Consider the following 8,478-nt stretch of genomic DNA (forward strand, 5'->3'; position numbering starts at 1 on the left):
GTGCAGTTACCGAGGCGTCATGGGGGAGCAGGGACGCCCACGTCCAATCAATCGCCACGCGGCACCCAAGGCTACAGGCTGTTGGGGCCCGCGGTGCTTCGCACTTGCCCCTTTGCTTCTGTGCTAAGCCAAGTCGAGGCGCGCCTTGGGCCCGGGGGCTATTGTCGGTGTTCTGGGAATGGGGGTACCCAGACTTGCCTGCCTGCGGCCTACGGCGTGGCTCAAGGAGTGGCCCAGTACGGCCCATCTTCATCAACACATGCTCAAGACCCTCGCGAGGGGACAAGCCTCATGGGGCGGACAACAGGAAGCTTCATCAGGCACGGCCTTGTCAGGCTGGCTCGCGAGGAGGCGGAGAGATCAAGGCAGGGTACCTCAGAGGTGCCCGTGACGCAAGCCATGATGACCGAAGCCAGGCGGGCGCCGGCCTGCGCAGAGTCCTTTTTTCCTCTTTGGTGCAAAGGGAGCAAGCGCAGGCGAGAGTATCAAGCAAAGGCAACCATTTCGGTGCAACGAGACCAAGACCAGCAGAACGACAGGATGGAGGTCATCGTGGAGCCCAAGCCGGCGTCACCGTTAGAGTCTTTGGCAGGCGAGGACCGACTTTAGCCAGGATAAGTGTACTAGATGTTCCCCTTCAAAATGGCCAATTGTTGGCCCCCTTCCCACTCAATATTTGGGAAGAGGACCAAGGCCTCGCTCTATAAATAGGGCTAGCCACCATAGAAGAAGGGGATCCGGATTCAATCCTTCCCAAGAGGCATCACCTCCACAAGAACTCCTCCCCTCGTGAGGCAGTTCTTCCCTTGTATTGTTCATCATCAGCCCCTGAGGCAATCCACCACACCACAAACTAGAGTAGGGTATTACACCACAATGGTGGCCCGAACTAGTATAAACCTCGTGTCCCTTGTGTTGTTCTTCGTGTAGTTTAGATCCTTGCGAGGCGACGAGACGTGAGTAGGTAGGAGGTGTGATCTCCGCGCGCACCCCAGAGTTCGAACCCTTGAGGGTCTGCCGGAACCCGAAATCCGACACCCCCAAGTTGTATTGTTTATCACCTAATACAGCACTCTTGAGAACACAAAGATCAGGAACACACATGTGACATGCTTCATCTTTACCGTTAATGCATCTACCAACGAAAAGAGCAAAATAATGTATAGCAGAAAAATGAATGCTCCCTATGGTAGCTTGTGCTATTTCTCTAGATTCTCCCATAGTGATAATAGCAAGAAAGTATTTATATTCAGATTTACAAGGTTCATTAACACTGCCCCACTACGGGAGTTTACAAGCAGTAGTGAAATCTTCTAGGTCCATGGTATATGATTTATTATAAATATCAACAGGACATTTTGAGAATTACGCGATGATGTAAATTTAAACCTTCTCACGAATGAATCAGTCAAATGGTAGTATTGAGGACACTTATCTTGCATGAAGTCCTCAAGATCGGCATTACGCACATATGCATCAAATTCATCCTTGATGCCTGCTTTGACCATAAACTCCTCTGACGGCCATTCACAAGGCCGCACGTCAGCTTCCCTTGGTGGTTCATCATCTTGCTCACGTATTGCAAGCCTGGGTCCTTTCTTCCTTGAAGAACCACCCTAGTACATTTTCCTGGACATATTTCTTCCTCTGAAAAAATTCTAAAATTTTTAATAACTCAAAATAAAAGTGAATCAAACTCAATAAAATTGATAGCAACTACTCCCACAAGTGCCTAGAGCCTATATCATGCATTAGAATTACTTGGGACCATATAAATTTGACATGCAAGCTCAAGAATAGGGTCACCTAGGAAGCAAAAATTTGCACTGAATAAAGCACTAGAACGAAAGCTAATTGGACCATTGGAGGAGTCACATACCAAAGAACAATCCCCCAAAGCAGTTTTGTGAATGGAGCTTTGAGCAAGGAGATCGAAAATGGCAGCAAAGTGAGCTAGAACTCGTGCTTGAGCTGGATAGTGAATTTTTTGGGAGGAAGAAGAAGTGTGTGGGCGCAGGAATAAGTGGAGGGGGACACTGTGTGCCCACGAGGCAGGGGGCGTGCCCTGTAGGGTGGGCGCTCCCTAGACCCTCGTGGCCAGGTGCCAGCTCCCCCTGCTGTGTTCTCAGTGCCAGATATTCTCAAATATTCCAGAAAAAATCATATTAAATTTGCAGGGCATTTGGAGAACTTTTATTTTTTTGGTAGTTTTTATTGCAAGGATAATTCAGAAAACAGACAAAAATACTATTTTTAATTTATTTAATCTTAATAACAGAAAGTAAAAGGAGGGTATATAAGGTTGTGCCTTCTAACTTCATCCATCTCATGCTCATCAAAAGGAATCAACTAACAAGGTTGATCAAGTCTTGTTAGCAAACTCATTTCGAATAACATGGAACCGGAGAAATTTTGAATAACACTAGGTAACCTCAACGGGGATATGCATATTCACAATAATAATAATATTGTATTTCTTCTTGACAGTAGGAAGAGGAAATTCAAAACCTAATGATAGTTGGAATTTTTCCAATAGAATTGATGCTATGAACTTGAGGTTGTTTCCTCGGAAAGTGTACCGTATGCTCATTACCATTAACATGAAAAGTTATATTGCCTTTGTTGCAATCAATAACAGCCCTTGCAGTATTCAGAAAGGGTCTACCAAGGATAATCGACATACTATCGTCCTCGGGAATATCAAGAATAACAAAGTCCGTTAAGATAGTGACGTTTCAACCACAATAGGCACATCCTCACAAATACTGACAGGTATAGTAGTTGATTTATCAGCCATTTGCAAAGATATTTCAGTAGGTGTCAACTTATTCAATTCAAGTCTACGATATAAAGAGAGAGGCATAACACTAACACCGGCTCCAAGATCACAAAAAACAGTTTTAACATAGTTTCTTTTAATGGAGCATGGTATAGTTGGTACTCCTGGATCTCCAAGTTTCTTAGGTATTCCACCTTTAAAAGTGTAATTAGCAAGCATGGTGGAAATTTCAGCTTCCGGTATCTTTCTTTTATTTGTATTGATATCTTTCATGTATTTAGCACAAGGATTTACTTTAAGCATATCAGTTAAGCGCATACGTAAGAACATAGGTCTAATCATTTCAGCAAAGTGTTCAAAATCCTCATCATCCGTTTTCTTGGATGGCTTAGGAGGAAAAGGCATGGGTTTCTGAACCCATGGTTCTCTTTCTTTACCGTGCTTTGATACGTCTCCAACGTATCAATAATTTTTTATTGTTCCATGCTATTATATTACCCGTTTTGGATGTTTATGGGCTTTATTTTACACTTTTATATCATTTTTGGGACTAACCTACTAATCGGAGGCCCAGCCCGTATTGTTGTTTTTTTGCCTATTTCAATGTTTCAAAGAAAAGGAATATCAAACAGAGTCCAAACGGAATGAAACCTTCGGGAGCGATCTTTTTGGAACAAACGTGATCCATAGGACTTGGAGTGCAAGTCAAGAAGCAATCAAGGAGGCCACGAGGGTGGAGGCCCCCCCTACTGGGAGCGTCCCCCTATCTCGTGGGCCCCTCGGGCGTCCACCGACGTACTTCTTCCTCCTATATATACCCATGTACCCCGAAAACATCAGGGGAGTAGACGAAAACCTAATTCCACCGCCGCAACCTTCTGTATCCGCGAGATCCCATCTTGGAGCCTTCGTCGGTGCTCCGCCGGAGGGGGAATCGACCATGGAGGGCTTCTACATCAACACCATAGCCTCTCCGATGAATTGTGAGTAGTTTACCACAGACCTTTGGGTCCATAGTTATTAGCTAGATGGATTCTTCTCTCTCTTTGGATCGCAATACCATGTTCTCCTCGATCTTCTTGGAGATCTATTCGATGTAACTCTTTTTGCAGTGTGTTTGTCGAGATCCGATGAATTGTTGGTTTATGATCAAGTTTATCTATGAGAAATATTTGAATCTCCTCTGAATTATTTTATCTTTGATTAAGTTATCTTTGCAAGTCTCTTCGAATTATCAGTTTGGTTTGGCCTACTAGATTGATCTTTCTTGCAATGGGAGAAGTGCTTAGCTTTGGGTTCAATCTTGCGGTGTCCTTTCCCAGTGACAGCAGGGGCAGCAAGGCACGTATTGTATTGTTGCCATCGAGGATAAAAAGATGGGGTTTATATCATATTGCATGAGTTTATCCCTCTACATCATGTCATCTTTCTTAATGCGTTACTCTATTCTTTATGAACTTAATACTCTAGATGCATGCTGGATAGCGGTTGATGTGTGGAGTAATAGTAGTAGATGCAGGCAAGAGTCGGTCTACTTGTCACGGACGTGATGCCTATATACATGATCATGCCTAGATAATTTCATAATTATTCGCTTTTCTATCAATTGCTCGACAGTAATTTGTTCACCCACCGTAATACTTATGCTATCTTGAGAGAAGCCACTAGTGAAACCTATGGCCCACGGGTCTATCTCTTATCATATAAGTTTGCTATCTACTTTTATTTGCATCTTTACTTTTCCAATCTATATTATAAAATACCAAAACAAATATTTATCTTATCATGTTATCTCTATCATATCTCACTTTCGCAAGTGGCCATGAAGGGATTGACAACCCCTTTATTGCGTTGGTTGCGAGTTTGGGACTTTTGAGGAGACTCCTACTGGATTGATACCTTTGTTCTCAAAAACTGGGGGAAATACTTACGCTACTATTGCTGCATCACCCTTTCCTCTTCAAGGAAAACCAAGGCAAGCTCAAGACATAGCAAGAAGGATTTCTGGCGCCGTTGCCGGGGAGGTCTTCACTCAAGTCAAGACATACCAAGTACACATCATAAACTCATCTCCCTCGCATTTACATTATTTGACATTTGCCTCTCATTTTCCTCTCCCCCACTTCACCCTTGCCGTTTTATTCGCCCTCTCTTCCCCAATCTCCTCTCTCTTTCACTTGAGTTTTTGTTTTCCTGTGTGTTGGATTGCTTTTCGTTATGGCTAGTCCTCCTATTATCGTTAATACTCTCGATTATGAAGTTCTCAATTTTAAACAAAGGGAGGGAGAAAATCTAAAAGATGCTTGGCATAGAATTTGCAATTCTCAAAATAGATCTACTAGGAAGCAATCCACTTCCGTTCTTATTCACAATTTTTATGTAGGCATTACTCCTCGAAATAGATATATTCTTAATACCATTACCGGAGGGAACTTTTTGGGTAGCCACACTTTTGATGCTTATAATGCTATGTTAGACTTGTTTGGTCCACCCCCATCTTTTGGTTAATGGAACCGTTTTAACTTTGGAGCATGTTATGCAAAGGCTTGAAACTATTGAAAATAAAGTTGCCACTGTTGAGTTAATTGAAAATTTGGATAAAAAGATCCACAATCAAATTACCCAATATGGATCTAGGGTTGGAGTTACTTTCAAAAAATTTAGAGAAAAAGAACCGATAGTTAATGAAAGAATAGATCTTGATTCTACAAGAATTGGTAAATTGGAGGATATTATCACCAACTTAGGGTCTGCCTTTTCTTTGTGAAAAATACTCCCACTCTTCCTACCAAAATTGCCAAGGTCATGTATGTTCCTAAAAATAGGGGTGAATCTTCTAGCAAAGGAAATGTCGATCTCAAATCAATAAGTGTTCATCCCAATCTTCTTGTTATCATTAAGGAACCTTTTTCTACAAAAGAATTTCTTGATTTCTTGCCTAAAAGCTTAATCATTACTAAAAAGGAAGAAATTCCTAAGGATTATAAGTCACTACAAAAAAATACACTTCTGTGATGATACGTGTTTGTCACAGTAGGTCGCGTTTTCTGTCATGCATGTACATCCATGACAAATTTATTACAGAATCAAGATAGTCATACCTGTGTTGTCGTAGAAGTGTTCCATGACATTACCAAAATTATCATCACGGAAGTTTCCACTTCCATGACGATAAATCACGCGTCACAGAAGTGCTTTCGTCAAGGGTGACCGACACATGGCATCCACCGTAACGGAACGCCGTTAAGCTATCGGGTCGGATTTTGGATCCGATAACCCATTAACAGCCACGACCAATGCCGATTTTCCACGTGTAAAATTCTCATTGGCTGACGGATCCACGCGTCAGCTCCGCGTTGGCACAGGTGTCACTCATCCAACGGTCGAGATGGGCCTATGATATGTTGATACGTGGACCGGCCCAAAAGTGGCCCACAAAGTTTAAATAGGCTAGCCCAACCGAAGGCCCATAAGATTTAGCGGGCCATAATGGGTCGGCCCAGCTAAAGGCCCACAAAATTTAGCGGACCATATTGGGCCGGCCCAGCTAAAGGCCCACATGAATTTGCAGACCATAATGGGTCGGCCCAGCTAAAGGCCCACAAGATTTTACGGACCACAATGGGCCGGCCCAGCTAAAGGCCCACAAGATTCTATAGACCATAATGGGCCGGCCCAGCTAAAGGCCCAACATTCTCTGTCAAATTGGCCCATCAACGGCCTATCCTAACTTGTCATCAACGCGGCCCATGGTCACTTCTGGCTCATTAACTGTACGCTAAGTAATTGGGCCGAATTACGGCCCGGTGTATTTCCGACCTGTTAAAGGTCCGGCTTCATTTGGGCCCATTTACAGGCCATCAAAACTTTTGGCCCATAAACGACCGTGAAGGATTTGGGTCATATTCGGCCATGTCTGACATTCGGCCTGTTAGAGGCCCACTATAGATTTGGGCCACTTTCGGCCTATTGTCATTTCCGGCCTGTTAACACCGGATGTAAAACCATGGGCCATATGTGGCCCAACGTCATATCGGGCCCATTAAAGGCCCATATAAAAATGACGATAATCTAGCCCGACCAAAGTTCCGGCCTGTTAAAGGCCCATGTATTAGGTCGACGCATTTACGGCCCATCTGAATTTCGGCCTGTAAAAGATCTGCTTCGTAAATGGGCCACCATTTCGGCCTGCTAAGTCCAGTGGGTTATTTGGCACAATCAGGGCCCAATCTCACTTTCGGTCTATTAAAGGCCCATGTTTTTTATGGGCTCGAGATATTTACACCTGTAAACAGCCTAATTTTACTGAGGGCCCAACTTATGTTTAGGCCTGTTAAAGGCCCACTATGGGCAAAGGCCTACCAGAAAAATATGAAAGCTTATGCTGATTTAGGCCCAGATATTTTTAGTGGGCTACATGCCAATTTTGGCCCGTAATCGTTTTTAGCCCAATTGGAATGGGCCCGACGAATGTTGGCATGTTGGGCTGCTATGAAGCTTTCGGCCGAATACATTACTAAGATAAACCTACACTATACAAAAATAGTGTCATAATTACTGCAGCCTGTGGCAGCATCATAAATGTTGTATCACAACAAAATAAATTCCAACCATACAACAAAAGGCCTGTTGGCATAAAGTTTACATTCCTTCCAGATAAAAGCACCATCAGATGTATAGAAGCACAGATCATTTGACCTGAGTGCTAATGTTTCAGGCTGTAGAATCTGATGGAGCAGCACGATCTCCACCTTTTTCCGCCATTGCTCTTGAACAACGAAGTGAATGTCTGATAGTCTGGTTTCAAAACCATTCATATCTTGACGATATTTCTCAACCACTATTCTTGTTTCCGAAACAACGTCCATTAGGGATTGTGTCGGCGTTCTGGGAACGGGGGTCCCCAGACTTGCGTGCCTGCGGCCTGCGGCGTGGCTCAAAGGGGGCCCAGCACGGCCCATCTTCATCAACACAAGCTCAAGACCCTCGCGAGGGGCCAAGCCTCGCGGGGCGGACGACAAGGAGCTTCCTCAGGCACGGCCTCGTCAGGCTAGCTCACGAGGAGGCGGAGAGTTCAAGGCAGGGTACCTCGCGAGGTGCCCATGATGCAAGCCATGACAACCGAGGGCGCCAGCCGGGCGCCAGCCCGCGCAGGGTCCTTCTTTCCTCTTTGGTGCAAGGGGAGCAAGCGCAGGCGAGAGCATCAAGCAAAGGCATCCATTTCAGTGCAACAAGACCAAGACCAGTCCAACGGCAGGATGGAGGTCACCGTGGAGCCCAAGTCGGCGTCACCACCAGAGCCTTTGGCAGGCGAGGACCAACTTTAGTCAGGATGAGTGTACTAGATGTTCCCCTTCAAATTGGCCAATTGTTGGCGCCCTTCCCGCTCAATATTTGGGAAGAGGCCCAGGGCCTTCCCCTATAAATAGGACTAGCTACCCATAGGGTAGAGGGATCCGAAGAGGAATCTGGAGATAAGATAGGCATCTAGAATCAACCCTCAGAAAAGGGACAACACCACCACAAGAACAGACCCTCGCGAGGCTATTCTTCCTTGTATTGTTCATCATCAGCCCAAGAGGCAATCCACCATGCCACACACTGGAGTAGGATATTACACCACAATGGTGGCCTGAACCAGTATAAACCCTGTGTCTCTTGTGTTGTTCTTCTCGTAGTTTAGATCCTAGCGATTCGGC

Source organism: Triticum dicoccoides, chromosome 6B, assembly GCF_002162155.2.
Source record: "Triticum dicoccoides isolate Atlit2015 ecotype Zavitan chromosome 6B, WEW_v2.0, whole genome shotgun sequence".
Classification (NCBI taxonomy): Eukaryota; Viridiplantae; Streptophyta; class Magnoliopsida; order Poales; family Poaceae; genus Triticum; species Triticum dicoccoides.